We start from the raw sequence: 16,823 nt of genomic DNA, 5'->3' as shown, positions 1-16,823 counted from the left end.
GATACAGAACGCCACCGATCACGCTACTAATATGCTAGCTCGGTTGATTCTATAAACGAAGTGACCTAACAGAAAGTAAGGCTCAAAAACGATGAACTACCACCGCATCAATACTGGTTCAAACGGCTCTGTGCACTATGCGACTTAACTTCTGAGGTCATCAGTCGCCTAGAACTTCGAACTAATTAAACCTAACTAACCTAAGGACATCACACACATCCATGCCCGAGGCAGGATTCGAACCTGCGACCGTAGCGGTCGCGCGTTCCAGACTGTAGCGCCTAGAACCGCTCGGCCACTCCGGCCGGCTCGCATCAATACTGTACGACAATACTGCGTAGGTGCGATTTCCGACTGCAGTAACGGAATTTCACTACATCTCTTGCAGACGATGCATGGCATTAGTCTGTGAAAACTGAAACGGCGCAGTTGCCCTGTTGAGTTGTGACTGTACTCACCGCAGAAGCCGCGAGCCAGCAGCTAGAGGACCGCAGCACTAATTTCCCGCGGACTGGCGAGCACGTGACTCCGTAGGTGGGGCAGCGAAAGCGCCGCGCTGCGGCCCATATTTGCAACACACACACTGCGCAGCGCACACGAGTCGCATCAACACGACGGTATAGACGGTATGTCAACACACCTTGCCTAGCCCAGAACTGAACGGTGAAAGTTAGATAATTATAATACTTTCGTGTTTTTCATCGGCATGTTGCAAGTCTTTCAAGTGGACGTCACCTGGGCGACTTGGATGCACCTGACCTACCGCATACCATCGGGTAAAGCGGACCCGCAGTTTGACGTGGAATCCGAACCACGTGTCAAAAATGTGTGTGTGAATTTCTATGGGACCAAACTGCTGAGGTCATCGGTCCCTAGACTTACACACTACTTAAAGTAACTTATGCTAAGAACAACACACACACCCATGCCCGAGGGAGGGGCCGCACAATCCGTGTCAGGGCGCCTAAGACCTTGCGGCCACTCCGCGCGGCGAACTACGTGTCGTTACATCATAGAAAGCTGAAGTACTGGAAAACTTCCGTGATTCGATCTCGCAACATCTTGGTTTCTAGCACGCGCTTTGCCACTAAACCACAAGAGAAATTGTGGCGTGTTCACGCTACTGTCCCGCAGTTTAAGGCGGTCTTTCTGCGGAGACTGCTGGGAGCGAACGCTTGTAATCGGCTCGTAGCACATTGGCTGCTGCAACAAGCCCCACCTCCTCCTCTCAGGGCAGTCAGCTTATAGCTCATACTAGATCCGAATTTGTATTGCTACGGCGCAAAAAATAATTGTTACTTAGCTAAGGTTGGCGACGAGCTGAAACAATCTGTTGGGGCGCAATGACAGCCGATTTCCACCGATAACAAAACGGCAATCTTAAAGCGCACGGTTATTAGACAGACCGTAAACATATCGTCACTTTGCTTAGATCAGTATCGAACGGTGAAAGTGAAATAATGAGATACCATTTGTGACACAAAATGTCGGGATACAGTATCAGAATAGACAAAGACAAGTTTATTAATGGCCAAAGAAAACTTCATAACATATGTTCGTGATAAAGTTTGTGTGGTAAACTGATGACAAGTCAAGCAACCGGAAAAGTCTCGTCCAAATATTTCATAACGTCGACATTTGCTTGCTAGAGCAATTTGTATGTACAAACATATGTTGTATTTACAAGATACTTCAGCGAATCTCCATTGTAATTTTTTTTTTTTGAAGTATCAAATAACATCAAAAACAACTTTGTTTCTATCTTTCGATAGAACTGATTTTTCCACTGCTGAAGGAAGATTATTGAATGAAAATTAAAATGAACATTGCTTTATTAATGTATGTTTTTATTCGTATAAAATATACGTGTTTTTTCTGTCCACATACCGTGAACCCAAAATATATTTTCGCTTTTCAGATATCTGGCCTCTCTTCTGATAGAACCAGTGGTGGGCAGTTACGTGCCAGTGTGCTAGAGAACAGTGCATATATCATACTAAAATTGTGCAATTTATTTTCGATTGCAAACCGGAAATCGCACTACAATTATGCCACATCTCTTTCAATGCGAGACGGAAATCGCACTTAACTTACACCAAAGTTGGTTGTCAAGTGGAGGAGAGAGGTGATGATCTGTCCGATCACTGGACTTTGCACCAGAGCCATGAGTTAGAGAGTAAACCTTTCCACATTGCTCATGGAGTCTGTAATATACTATACATTCTGATCATTCCGTGGGTGACATTAAGCTCAACAGACTCTTTGGTTGGGAGTAAGTTTGCTACAGTACCTTGCTTCAACCTTTTATCGTTTCGCTCCAATACTCATTACAATAACACATTGCAAAAATCTAATCACAATACGTAACTCAGTCCAGACTTGACGCAAAGAGTCTAGGAGAGGAGAGAAACTCTGTTCCTATGTACCAAAAATACACAACTCGTGGTGGTGTATAGGCGTACATTCATCAGAACGTCATACAATGTTTTGGATTTTGTAAAAGATGGATATTATTTATTTATTTCCTCCAGAAGGGGCCATAGAATGTTACGAATTTTGTAAAAGATGTGTATTATTTCTTTGCCTCCTCCAGAGTGTAGTAGCTTTGCAGTAACACGTGAGTACGTGACACAGAATCTGTTGTTCTATGCTTCCTCTCCTACTCTCGAACATACAATTTATCGTTAAGAAATTGCAACTGAAAGCAGCGATGGTAGCTTCCTTCTTAAAACATATGTCTATGAGTATGTTTTTACTTCTTAGTGTGCCTCATAATTTTTCAGTTATCCAGCATTGATTTATATTATCTTATAAGAATGGTAGATATATGTAAGGGGCGTGAACAGCATCAGATGTTATCACAAGAAAAGGACGGCAGACGCCACGTACACGTGTGAGATAGAATTATCAGCAGCTTACAGAGTGCGAAAAGGGCCTCATCGTGGATTTTCATGTGGCCGGCTGGTCACATTGTGCAATATTCATATTTCTGGGGCTTTCATATGTGACATTGGCCCGATGTTGGACTGAGCAGGAATGTGAACGCAGGCACACTCGTCGTCAAGGATCCTGTCAACCATATCTGACCACCTAAGGGAGGATCCCCTTACTGTGAACCAAATGCAATGTAACCCGTTTACATCAGCGTCTGCCATTCGAGAAAAAGTAATGGACGCCCTTCACCATTCCGCGTCATCCAGCACCACTGATCGGAGACTGGCAGAAGTCGAAGTAGGGAATCCCGTGTGTAGTCTGCCTTTAACATGTCGACTCAAACGGCTGCATTCGGAATGGCGCCGTAACTGGAAGCATGAGCTGCTGATGAATAACGTCACACTGCGTTGAGAAATGGATCGCGATTTTGCGCCATCCCGGGTGATCGTTATCTGCGAGTTTGCCAGCGACTTGCGGAAATCTGGTCGAGTCGCTGCTATTGACTTCGTTTCAATGTAAAGGTCTATTACTGGACACGGCCTTGCAGTCGTTAACTGAATTTCCCACTGCCTTGCTATGCTGCTAGCGTGTCACTGGCTACCTGCGCGCGCTCCCACAGTCACAATAGGCAACTGAAAAGGGCCGTTCTTTCTGCCTAACCCTATTGTTTTCAGTGGAATTGACAGTTCCAGCCCATCGTTGCTAGTTAGTGCCTCAGACAATAACGCCAAATTAACGCATGCTTTGAAAATCAGAGTTTGGGAATACTTCACAACTGTTCAATATTTTTTTGAATGAATTAAAAATGCTGGGTTTAAAACTGAAAACTACCTGTCTGTCAAGTACAAAAGTCGACGAACTGTTACGCGGTATAGTCTGTAAGTCAGTCACATCGCTTGCCACAGTACTCAGTGGGAGAAAGTATGTAATATTGGCACAATCCAAGCTGATTATCGTCGCGATGGTGATGGCAGTCTGTCTAATAACCTTGAATATGCTTTTATAGTTGCCCCTTCAGCCACCTGGCCTAGCGTCAGATTGAAGCGCGCGAATAATGGTATCTCTCCCAATGAATAACAGTATGCACACACTGATTTCAGACGGATAGTTATTATTCAGCGAAGCAGGTTATCCGGCTGTAGTTAGAGTTAACTTGATTACAGGGCTAGCTAAAAATTACGTTCCAGTTCAAAGTAGCATGCTTGTTACGTAGCAATGCGATTGCTAAAATTCATCGCGGAAACTATTCCCGCGGAAAGTCTTGACACTTTCTGTTAATCATTAATTTTGCTGACAATGAGAACGAGATGGGTGTGATAACGCCGGCAGAGAAGGCGACGGAAGGTGCAAGCAAACGTTGACGAGTGAAGTTCAGTCACTGATGCACAAATTACGGAAGCACGGACACGATGCCGACCGGAGTGGGATTCAAGACCCTGCTCCAAAGGAGAACGAGTAAAATAGCGCCATTGATGTTCCATTGATAACGTAGATAAATGCGTTATTAAACAACAATCTCTGCGATATTATGAACAATACAAGCAAATGGCATTTTTTGCAGAAATTTTACAGCTTTCGTCAGTAGACTTCCACACTAGCAAAGAAACTCGGAGAAAACCTGTTCCATCTAAAGGATTTGATTTTAAAAGGGCCAGAATCGAGTAATTGTATGCCAGTGGGAACATATACGTGAAAAGAGCATGCTAAATTAGATCTTTTTATGGAAAAATAAAGCATCAGAATTAAAGCGGCCAGTGGCTTATTTAGACGAACCGTGGATTCATACATACTACACTACGAACAAATGTTACAAAGTGACACTGAGCAAACAGTATTGTCAAACAACAGTGTCAGGCAACGTTTCATTTTTGTAAATGCGAATTTTAATTTCGTAATCAGTTCTCCTTTGTGACTAAGAGGAATACTTCAGACTATCGTGTAGAAATGAACAGGATAAAATTACAAATACATAAAGACAAGAAAATTGCGCTTTCAGGATTAAATAAGGAGAACCAACCTACTCATACTTATTCCACTGACAAAATTTTGCAAGTAAATGGTTCTCGTCTTATTTCCGCCCCCAGTTTAGAACAAAGAGAAACTGCCATGCCAGACGGACATGTAGCATTGTTATGGAATCCGTAGTGTTAATGTCAGACATGTCGCTGTCTGCCCCAGAAAAATGACGGCTGTTGCTTTTGCTGTGTCTCCTAGTCTGGTGGAACCGTTTCGACGTAACGCTGCTTCGGCGACTTGCGCGTCAGTTTCGCTACATTAATATTCAAGCAGTGTTTCAACTGGCACCACAAAGGTGATCGAACCTCGTTCCAGGCCTTTCAAACAGAGAAAAATTTGAGGTGGCCACTGGGAATCAAACCCGGGATCTCGATATTACTTGCCGAAAACAGTTTGCTTTGGCTGCCATCACGTTAGGATTTACTGATGTAACGTTATAAGACTAGAAAGACCGTGTATGACGCAAAAAATTAGTGTGATGACTATTGGAAGAGAGATTCTTTGACGGAGATGGAAACTGAAAATGGAATAAATTCAGTCGGCATAGATTCGAGCTAAGTGTCGGCATTATCATCCGCAATTTGAAACTGCAGGTGACGAATTAACAGACAGCTGTGAAAAATTCGATACCAGTGGGAAGTGCAGTTTTACGGGTACTGCAAGCAAAGCGTCATGAGCAGCTGACGTGAGATGCAATGTTCATCTTGTTTCTGTCCTTTTTTCTAAGTGGGAACTTTATTCAATGGTGCGTACAGACGTGTTACGCGTGACAGCGCTCTGCTTATCGAGAGTTCTGGAGTGTAGGCTAATACTACTTTCCTTTCCTGCTTCTCGGAAGTGAACACCAAGGTGCTGCCTCCACGAAGTTCGCCTTGCCGAGTAATGCACAGTACGACATCTTGTTTGTGTGGTAGTTGTGCTATGATTGCCGACTGAGAGGACAGGGCTTAAGCGTCAAACATGTCAATGTTAGTAACCAGGAGAAGACACTAATGGCTCACGAATTTTTTGCTATGCGATAAATGAAATGCGCAGCTGGATATTAACATAGCGCTATAGTCTAATATAGGTTCGAGGAAAAAAATCGTAAGTGCCAATCCAGACATTCCATCAAATAATTATCAAACCCAATCGAACAGTTTCAACCTAAACTGATATCAAAAGTATGAAAGTGGTTATTCAGAATGTACCAAGAGGAATGGTCAGTTTTCAGGGATACGACAGGAGGGATCATTCGAAGTAAAAGGTTTGGTAATGTGAAACAAATCTCTTCTACTGTAAGCTCTTTGCTTTCGATATGTTGAGAGGTGGTAGTAAGGACCAGAGCAAAGAAAACATGGCCGGCCGAAGTGGCCGTGTGGTTAAAGGCGCTGCAGTCTGGAACCGCAAGACCGCTACGGTCGCAGGTTCGAATCCTGCCTCGGGCATGGACGTTTGTGATGTCCTTAGGTTAGTTAGGTTTAACTAGTTCTAAGTTCTAGGGGACTAATGACCTCAGCAGTTGAGTCCCATAGTGCTCAGAGCCATTTGAACCATTTTTGAAAGAAAACATGTCCAGTAAACATGGGCTCTGAAGTGCATACCTTAAGAACTATGACACTTGTTCATCTTCGCTACTTCGAAACACATCTCTGCTACTGAAAAAGTGCTCATAGCTGTTAAGGCCTGCATTTTAGAGCCCACGTTTACTGGACTGTTCTGTTTCGAATGATTGTTCCTCCTATATCCCTGAATATTGACCTTTCCTCCTGGGACACACTGTGTGAAATAACCATTGAAATCTATTTACATGAATAAGGTAACTGCACTTCTGCAAATATAAAGTAGAACCATTCTGGTGCACATATTCAAAGCAATTTTCAGTCGAGCAAGTGGTGATAACAAAAACTCAACCATTCAGATACTTGCCTATGGTTTTGATAAATATGTTGAAAAATTATTCAGACTCATAGTAGTATACTGTAATGACCTCATTAATGGTTCAAATGGCTCTGACTATGACACTTAACATCTGATGTCATCAGTCCCCTAGAACGTAGAACTACTTAAACCTAACTAACCTAAGGACATCACACACATCCATGCCCGAGGCAGGATTCGAACCTGCGACCGTAGCGGTCGCGTGGTTCCAGACTGAAGCGCCTAGAGCCGCTCGACCACAGCAGCCGGCTCCTCATTAACACAAGTCAGTATGTGCAGTTTACATTTCGAATTCTGCTGTAGCATCGGTCAAGAAATTGGAACTTCGTATCGCTTACGTCAATATGTTTTGATATCAACGCACTGGTGACCGAGTGACTTCCTAGATAAGAGGTCTAGGTCACGCAGTCGGGGCTGTGTGTAGCAGACGTAATCGACGACACATACATACGGAGGGAACTATGGTGCTAACCCTTCGGTAAACACGATGCTGTAAGACGTTCTGTGACGGCACTTTCTTGAAATGCTTCTGTGAAACGGAAGTACACCGCTTCGTTGAGTAGTGGAGTAAAATCTTGAGAATTTAGTGACTCAGCAAAGGGTTGAAAAATAAATAGAAGATAAGCCCCTCTGTTAGAGGCACCACCGCAATTTTATGGGAGCACTTCGTGAGTGATGACCATTGCTGGAAGTATTATGACAGAAATGCACTGCAGTGTTAATTGCTGTAAATTTACAAAGGAATCTTTCACGCCGCGGCAGAGTCTGCATTGTTTCTAAATTTCGCTACCTGATCAAAAGTATCCAGACATCTATTAGTGGACATTAATATGGAGAGTAGTCACCTTTCGCCTTTATGATGGATTTAAGTCTGCTGGGGATACTTTCAATTAAGTGCCTCAGTGTCTGTCTAGGAATGTGTAATACCACAACCTTTTTGGGGTCCTGTATCCTCTTCGAGTCTCACCCGTATGTGTAAGATCAGTAATTTACACCAATTTAAACTGCTGCTTTGACTTTATCTTTTCTAGTTATGTGGATCGAATGCACCGAAAATTTTCTTTTGTGCATCAAATTAGTAATTTGTACTAATTTAAGCTATTGTTTTGACAGCTTTATTTTGGGCCTCACCTGTTTGTAGAATAAAGGAAACATGTTTGATTAAAAGCTAATGCACCATCACAATTTGTACACAATACAAAATACAAGCACATGGTAGGAACAAATTTGCTATTGTAATTATGGAGTAATTAACGATTAAAGTTTTGATATTTCAAGCCATCGAGAGACAGCTGTTTTTATGTTTTTTAAGTCAGAAATTGTTCATTCTCCTAACAGAAATATGACACGATGAATTTTCAGCCAGAACCAAATATGCTCATGTTCTAATTGGTAGCAGTGAATAGAACTGTAATTACGACTATATAGAAATGTAAAATTTTACTCGTACAAAATTTAATTAATTGAATCTAGGCCTTTATTCAATAAAACTAATCCTTCTCTTCACCTGAAAATGGTGGGGTGATTATCATTTCAGTATGTAAAATAATATATGCAAATTAACGAAATATATTGTTGCAATAATAAAACATGTAATTTAAGGTCTTAATAGAAACAGATTCTTTCCTGTCTTTTTGTGAAATTATTCACTTTTATTTCATGTAAATTTCTATGTAATTTAGGAAGATATATGTAAAAATTTTATTTATATAAATCTAAAAATTTTATATGTAACAATGGCAGTAATTGTTTAAAACCATATGAATAGAGGCGATTTGTACGCCGCCATAAGTCAGTCTGAAGTGAGTCTGAGGTCAGTCTTACGTCAGTCATGAGACAGTGTTAAGTCAATTTTACACATGTAGTTCGCCGCCGAACATCTAGCCTGCGAAATAAAACTCTTTGTGAACAAGAAATACTGGAACTTATTTCAATCATTGCAAGATTCCCGTGTGGCTATGCAGTAACATAAACATGGACCTACGGTAGCATTAAGAAGCAGCGCCCCGGATTACACAATATATGTATTATTTATTTGGTAGAGGATATCCGTAATATGACGTGGTATACTGTTTTTCTTGTGTTAAAGCAACGATACACATCCCAAGATTCACCAACAAAAAACATTATCGCCACGCTATATTACAAATAGCAGCCCATTCTTCGTCAGGAGCCGCAACCAGAGAAGGTAGCGATGCTGGACGCTAGGGTCTGGAGCGAAGTCGACATCCTAATTCATTCCAAAGGCGTTCCATTCTATTCAGATCGAAACTATTGGCAGGCTAGTTCATTTCAGGAATGTTGTTGACCACAAGCCATTGCCCCACAGATGCTGCTTTATGACAGGGTGCATTGTGACGCTGATACAACATCGTTGGCGAACTGTTCCTCTACTGTGCCCAGTGAACAATGCTGTAAAATGTTTCTGTGTTCTTCCGAATTCGATGTTTTCTTAAACGCAATAAGGAGACTACACCTTAACGAAAAATACCTCCATACTGTAACACCACCTCCTCCATACTTTAGTGTTGGCACTACACATGATGGCAGTTAACGTTCTCAGAACATTCCATCGGATTGCCACAGGATGTAGCTTGATTCATCACTCCAAATGACTAGTTTCCAGTCGTCCATTATCCAGTGGTGTCGCTCATTACTCCGCCTCAAACGTCGCTTAGCACGGACTTCAGAAATGTGTAGGTTATGATGACTGCTCGAACACTGTACCTCTTTCTTTTTAACTCCCTACGCGCAGCCATTGTGCTAACTGGACTACTGACAGCACTTTGGAACGCACGAGTGATTCCTTTCGCTGATATGCGATTTTTTACAACCACCCTCGCATTCCAGAATGTGATTTTCAGTCTGCAGCGGAGTGTGCGCTGATATGAAACTTCCTGGCAGATTAAAACTGTGTGCCAGGAAGTTTCATGTCAGCGCACACTCCGCTGCAGAGTGAAAATCTCATTCTGGAAACGTACCCCAGGCTGTGGCTAAGCCATGTCTCCGCAATATCCTTTCTTCCAGCAGTGGTGTTTCTGCAAGGTTCGCAGGAGAGCTTCTGTAAAGTTTGGAAAGTAGGAGACGAGGTACTGGCAGAAGTAAAGCTGTGAGGACGGGGCGTGAGTCGTGCTTGGGTAGCTAAGATGGTAGAGCACTTGCCCGCGAAAGCCAAAGGTCCCGAGTTCGAGTCTCGGTCCGCACACAGTTTTAATCTGCCAGGAAGCTTCCCCTCGCATTGTTCGTCGACGCCTGTCCGGCAGTACATGAGACTTGCCTGCTCTCGGTTTAGCTGTTGCTGTTAACTCGCCTTCCCACTTCACAATCACATCGTCAACAAACGATGGGGGGAGGTTTAGAAGGGTTGAAATGTCCCTTGATGGATTTATTATGCGGGTGACAGCCAACGACTAATCTACGTTCGAAGTCACTGAGCTCTCCTGATCGATCCATTGTGCTGTTATTGCTTCTCCGTTGCCAACACGGTACTCTCAGCTTCCTCTTATACTGACCTCTTGTGACATATAGTCGTCAATTCCGATTCACACAGGAGTGCAGGCTTCAGGAAGCCCTTTTTTCACATGATATCTTGCGAACCATAGATGAAGGGTATCAGACGGATGCCATATTCCTTGACTTCCGCAAAGCGTTTGACTCGGTGCCCCACTGCAGATTCCTAACTAAGGTACGAGTATATGGGACTGGTTCCCAAATATGTGAGTTGCTCGAAGACTTCTTAAGTAATAGAACCCAGTACATTTCCTCGATGGTGAGTGTTCATCGGAGGTGAGGGTATCATCTGGAGTCCCAGGGAAGTGTGGTAGGTCCGCTGTTGTTTTCTATCTACGTAAATGATCTTTTTGATAGGGTGAATAGCAATTTGCGGCTGTTTGCTGATGATGCTGTGGTGTACGGGAAGGTGTCGTCGTTGAGTGACTGTAGGAGGATACAAGATGACAGGATTTGTGATTGGTGTAAAGAATGGCAGCTAACTCTAAATGTAGATAAATGTAAATTAATGCAGATGAATAGGAAAAAGAATCCCGTAATGTTTGAATACTCCATTAGTAGTGTAGCGCTTGACACAGTTACTTCGATTAAATATTTGGGCGTAACATTGCAGAGCGATATGAAGTGGGAGAAGCATGTAATGGCAGTTGTGGGGAAGGCGGATAGTCGTCTTCGGTTCATTGGTAGAATTTTGGGAAGATGTGGTTCATCTGTAAAGGAGACAGCTTATAAAACACTAATGTGACCTATCCTTGAGTACCGCTCGAGCGTTTGGGATCCCAATCAGGTCGGATTGAGGGAGGACATAGAAGCAAATCAAAGGTGGGCTGCTAGATTTGTTACTGATAGGTTTGATCATCACGCGAGTGTTAAAAATGCTTCAGGAACTCGGGTGGGAGTCTCTGGAGGAAAGGAGGCGTTCTTTCCGTGAATCGCTACTGAGGAAATTTAGAGAACCACCATTTGAGGCTGACTGCAGTACAATTTTACTGCCGCCAACTCATATTTCGCGGAAAGACCACAAAGATAAGATAGAGAGATTAGGGCTCGTACAGAGGCATATAGGCAGTCATTTTTCCCTCGTTCTGTTTGGGAGTGGAACAGGGAGAGAAGATGCTAGTTGTGGTACGAGGTACCCTCCGCCACGCACCATATGGTGGATTGCGGAGTATGTATGTAGATGTAGATGTAGATGTAGATGTAGAGTTGGTTCTAATGGCTCTGAGCACTATGGGACGTAACATCTGAGGTCATCTGTCTCCTAGAACTTAGAACTACTGAAACCTAACTAACATAAGGACATCACACACGACCACTCCCGAGGCAGGATTTGAACCTGCGACCGTAGCAGCAGCGCGGTTCCGGACTGAAGCGCCTAGAACTGCACGGTCACAGCGGCCGTCTCACATAGGAATGTCCGCGCACTTTTAATCAGTGTACGTGCAGGACCACAACTCCCAAGACTAACTTCGCCTTTCACGGCCAACCCTCTTGTCAATTGAGTTACTCAGGACCGACTCACAACCCGCCTTTTGAGCTTCACTTCTGCCAGTACCTCACTACTCCTGGATTCCTTGCGCGACTAGTACGCCTTGAAGACAGGATATCGTGGACAAATGGGTTAATCATAGGTAAGGGGATTATTTTCACAAAGAATCTTTCATTATGCAATGGCGTGAGTGCTATGTTGAAAAGTTTTGGAAGATTAAAACTGAGCGTCAGGCAACTACTTGAAATGAGTGGGATGGAGATGAATGTCTGGAAGCACAGAAGAAAACAAGACGAGAAGCTATTACGAACGCTATCTACCGTCATTACAAGATGAGATAAATCAATACTTGATAACAGAAAAGTAATGAGCCACTAGCTTGAGTACGTCAGAATTAAAAATACACGCACAGACCAATGTTTTAAGCAGGAAGCTACCGACGCTGACTTGAAACGCAGTTTCGAAACAATAAATTGTTTTTTCGAGAATTTGCGAGGGAGTGTAGAACAACAGATACTGGTTCACGTACTTGCGTGTTTGTGGAAAGGTACAGCATTCTGGATGAGGCAAATAACGAATACCTACCTTTTTACAAAATTCAAACCATTGTATGACATGCTGATGGATGGACGCCTGCCCACCAGCTCGAGCTGTGTATTTGTAATACGTAGAAACAGAATTTCCATTCTCTCCTAGACGGTTTGTGTCAAGTGTGGTCTGAGATTCGTATTGTGATTAGGGTTTTTGCGGTGTATAATATTTGTGTTGTTATGTTGAGTATTGGAGAGGAACGATGTGAGGTTGCGATTACACATTATAAAGAAACTTGCTCCCAAACAAAGAATCCGTCGAGCTTAATGTCACCGAAGAAATGACCACAATGAACAGAAGTATATTCCAGACTCTTTTAGACAATGTGGAAAGTCTTTCTCTTTAACCCATGGCACTGGCGTAAAGTCCAGTGACAAGATAGACCAAAATCTTTCCCCTCCAGTTGTCGACCAACTATTGCTGATTAAAATTTCTTCTATGACCAGAGTTTACTGGTGTAGCACCATAGCATTAGCTCTCAGAATGCTTTGTGAAAGTAGGTTCTCGGAATTCAAGGGTATTCTTTGCCGAAAATCCAGATCCCTTTTTGTAGAGTTCAGTAACACAGGAACGCACAGGAGCTGATAAAACGTACTCCAATAGATTACGCAGCTCTTCTTTAATTTTGTTCTGAACGACATGTGACTGCCTCAAGTTGCGCTCAGTACGGGGATTCTTCGAATGGTTTGGTTTTCAACATTTCAATAGCACAGCATTGCTGTCAAGCAGAGTAAGTTTTGCACGGTTCTGGGGGAGGGGTCACAATTTTTTACTTTATCTTCCATAACCTTTCACGAATATACAGTAGTTTGCTGTAGTAGTATGGCTATATGGATTCTGACCCATTTTGCTTACATTTGTGATGTCAAGTGACTGAAGTCATTGACCAATGACATCAGAAGCTACACCCCCTTATGTATGATGTCACAATTAACCCACACTCACTCACACACACGCACACACACACACACACACACACACACACACACACACACACACACACAAACAAACATACATAAACACACACACAAACGATCGATATGAAGTTAATACCCTAGAATGGTGAATGGGGCTCACTATAATGTTAAAAGAAGGACTGCAGTTGATTTTACTTGGTAAACATGAATAAACTTCTAATAATTATTATTGTTCTTTTTTTTCGTCGAAATACATCTATTAGAACCAGTACAGTTTAATAGCGTTAACCAGTCATCTGACATCATGCATTCGTATGGTAATACTCATAACAATAATGATATTGTGAGATGAAATCATTAGTCTGAAAGACTAAAGGCAAGCTGTGAAGGCTGTGTGAAATATTAGACATATATTGTAATAATTTTTTGTAAACAAGTAGTAGCCAGTTCACTCTAATTATGACATTCATTTCATATAAAATGTAAAAATTAATTTACATGTATTTTTTTATTTAATCTGCTCGATAAATAAATATGTAACACTAGAATTCTAGCACACTTCTTCCTTTTCATTGGCACTTTTGAATCCATAGTCTTAAATCCATAGTCCATAACACTTAAGCAACATCAGAGAAAATTTGATTGGTTGACTAGAGGGGGATTATGGGACTAAGTGGCGAGGTCATCAGTCTCGCAATCTAAAGTTACTTGTGGAAGAGATAGCGTCCCCAAAAAGTGGACGGACCTAATCAGAGGAGTCAAACTATAAAAACGAGGAAGTTAAAACACACATTGTTCATGACAGAAAAGGGTAGACCAAATCTAAAAACTGGAAAAACAGAGGGATAAAAGAGTGATCTTTGCATGAGGGAGTGGTCATGGGTCCCAGAACGAGAAAACATGAAGAGGGGCCCCAACAACATTCACCCTATCCCTGCTTCAGGAATGAAACAAAATCTTATATCTAAAATAAAAATCACTTTCACCTAGGAAACTGAAGACCTGTTCAACCATCCAGAATCGTTTGCTTACTTTAAAGACAAAGAATCTGAAAGGCTATACTTAGTATGAAGGGCCAAAAGAAGGGGACATTCCACCAATATATGGGATACCGTCAGTCTGGCTCCACAGCCACATTGTGGGGGTGGCTCGTTACACAATAGAAGACAATGGGTGAGCCTGGTACGACCAATGCATAAGTGGCATAAGACAGTGAACTCCTGTCGAGAGGAGTGGAAGGAAAAGCGCCAAACTGCAAAAGTCTGTTTGGTTGTAGGGAGTTTATTACCGAGAGCAGTAGCGAATAGATATCATTCCACTTTTGGGCAAAGAGAGATTTGATATGGATCCACATATCTGCATCCTGAGTCATGGAAGGGAATGAGGAACAAGTACCTGCCTCTTTAGGCAAATGGTCAGCCAGTTCATTTCCTGGGATGCCCACATGACTTGGGATGCAGAGAAAGACAACTGAGCAGGTGACATGGCTGAGGGTAGAGACAAGGTCATAGAAAGCACAGACCATAGGGTGAAGAGAGTAGCATTGGTCTATTGCCTGCAGGCTGCTCACTGAGTCGGTACACATTAAAATGTTGTGGAGGGAAGCCTGAGTAAGGAAATGGAGGACCCAGTTAATGGGTAGCAGCTCTGCTGTGAACACGCTACATGATCCCGACAGTAAGTGGTGTTCCATGCCAGTAGCAGACATAAAAGCATACCCTGTCTTATCTATTTTTCAGAACCGTCACTGTCGAAGATGGTAGCACCCTGGAACTCTGCAAGGATGGAGCATACAAGACGCCAGAAGACTACAGGGGCGACAGAGACCTTAGGACCCTGGAAGTGGAATAGGTTGGTCCTTATCTGTGGTCTAGAGACCATCCAAAGAGGGTCAGGTTGCGGGAGGAAATACAAGGGGCGCATTCCAGTGAGTGGAGATAAAGATCCCAACAGAGGGAAGTGAGATGCATTCCAATAATGACAGGTATAAGGATGGATACACCCCTCGTTTACGAAGAGAACAGGGTACATGCAATGGTCAGGGAATCGTCAAATGGCGATTGTGTAAGTAACCAAGAGTTGGCTTCATCGTATTTGTAGAGGGGGAAGTCGACAGGAGTAGTGCGAAAGGCACCAATAGCCAGACACAACCCACAGTTATGAACAGGGTCAAGTAGTTTCAGAGTGGAAGGAGCCACTGAACTATAGTCCTGACTACCGTAATCTAATCTGGACAAGACTAGAGCATGCACAGTCTGCACCCCAAGATGTGTGGGCCAGGAGGTGGAGAGCATTAAGCTTCTGCATGCATTTAGTCTTCAGGTGCTGAATGTGGGGCAGCCACATCAGCTTATTATCAAAAATAAGACCCAAGAAACTGGATGTGCCATAACATGTAGGCGCTGGTCGCCTAAATGAAGTTCTGGATCGGGGTCTACTGCGAGTCGACGGCAAAAATGCATAACCCGCGTTTCGGAGGCAGAAAACTGGAAGCCATGGGAGAGGGCTATGCAGAGACCCGTCAGATGGCGCCTTGGAGCTGATGTTCAGCAGATACTACCGAGTGGGAGCTGCACCAGATGCAAAAATCGCTGACGTACAACGCCAGGGTAACCAGAAGCCCAGCAGACGTTACAAGCCCATTGCTGCTTTGAGGAAGAGTGACACTCAACACAGTACCTGTTCCCCATGAATCCGTGGCGTGCTGAATGAAGTGCCAACTTGAACCTGGAAGAGCCGGTGGGATAAAAACAGGCGGATAAAAATCTGAAGGGAGCGCGAAAGCCCTAGTCTTAGAAGGTAACTAAAATGTGATGGTGCCAAGCCGTGTCGTATCCCTTATGTACGTCAAAGTAGACCGCAAAATGATGCCGGCGGTGAGGAAAAGCCTGTCGGATTGCTGCTTTCAATCTGAGTAAATGATCACTTGGAGATCGCCCTTCCTGGAAGCCACACTGATACGGCGACAAAAGGACCCAAGATTCAAGTACCCAACATAATAGGAAGCTTATTATCTTCTCCAGCAGTTTACAAAGTATGTTGGTCAGGCTAAGCAGGCGGTAGCTGTCAAGAGACGCTGGGTTCTTACCAGGATTAACGATGGTGAAAACTATGTTGTCTCGCCATTGTAAGGGTGAGAAACCCATGAGCCAAATGCGGTTGAAGACCCTGAGGAAATGTTGCCCTTGGGTAATGTCCAAGTATTGGATCTCTGGTTGTGGATAGAATCTGGGCCTTGGGCCATATCATCTGAAGAGGTAAGAGTCTGCAAGATTTCTCACTCAGTCAAGGGTTCACTATAGGGCTCAGCTTGGTGGGGATTGAAACAGAGAGGGGTCTGTTCAACCTGACATATCTGTCAGAGAAAGGTAGCAGGATAGGAAGAGGAAGCCAATACTGTGACGCAGGGGTCGTGAGGTTTTCTGCAAGGACCTGTGGCTCAGTGC

General features: G+C 43.3%; 1 protein-coding gene across 1 annotated transcript in view; it reads right to left on the bottom strand.

Annotated features, from left to right (window-relative positions):
* LOC124615707 (lysosomal acid glucosylceramidase-like) overlaps positions 1-531 on the bottom strand; it is a 121,798-nt gene extending 121,267 nt beyond the window's left edge. The window contains exon 1 of the mRNA XM_047143751.1: positions 459-531. The gene's annotated coding sequence lies outside the window, so the exon portion shown is untranslated. The remainder of the gene's footprint in view (positions 1-458) is intronic.
* Positions 532-16,823: the final 16,292 nt, after the last annotated feature.

The sequence above is a fragment of the Schistocerca americana genome, chromosome 5, assembly GCF_021461395.2.
Source record: "Schistocerca americana isolate TAMUIC-IGC-003095 chromosome 5, iqSchAmer2.1, whole genome shotgun sequence".
NCBI classification, from domain to species: Eukaryota; Metazoa; Arthropoda; class Insecta; order Orthoptera; family Acrididae; genus Schistocerca; species Schistocerca americana.
The sequence above is the reverse complement of the archived record's forward strand: the minus strand, read 5'-3'. Positions and strand labels throughout refer to the sequence as shown.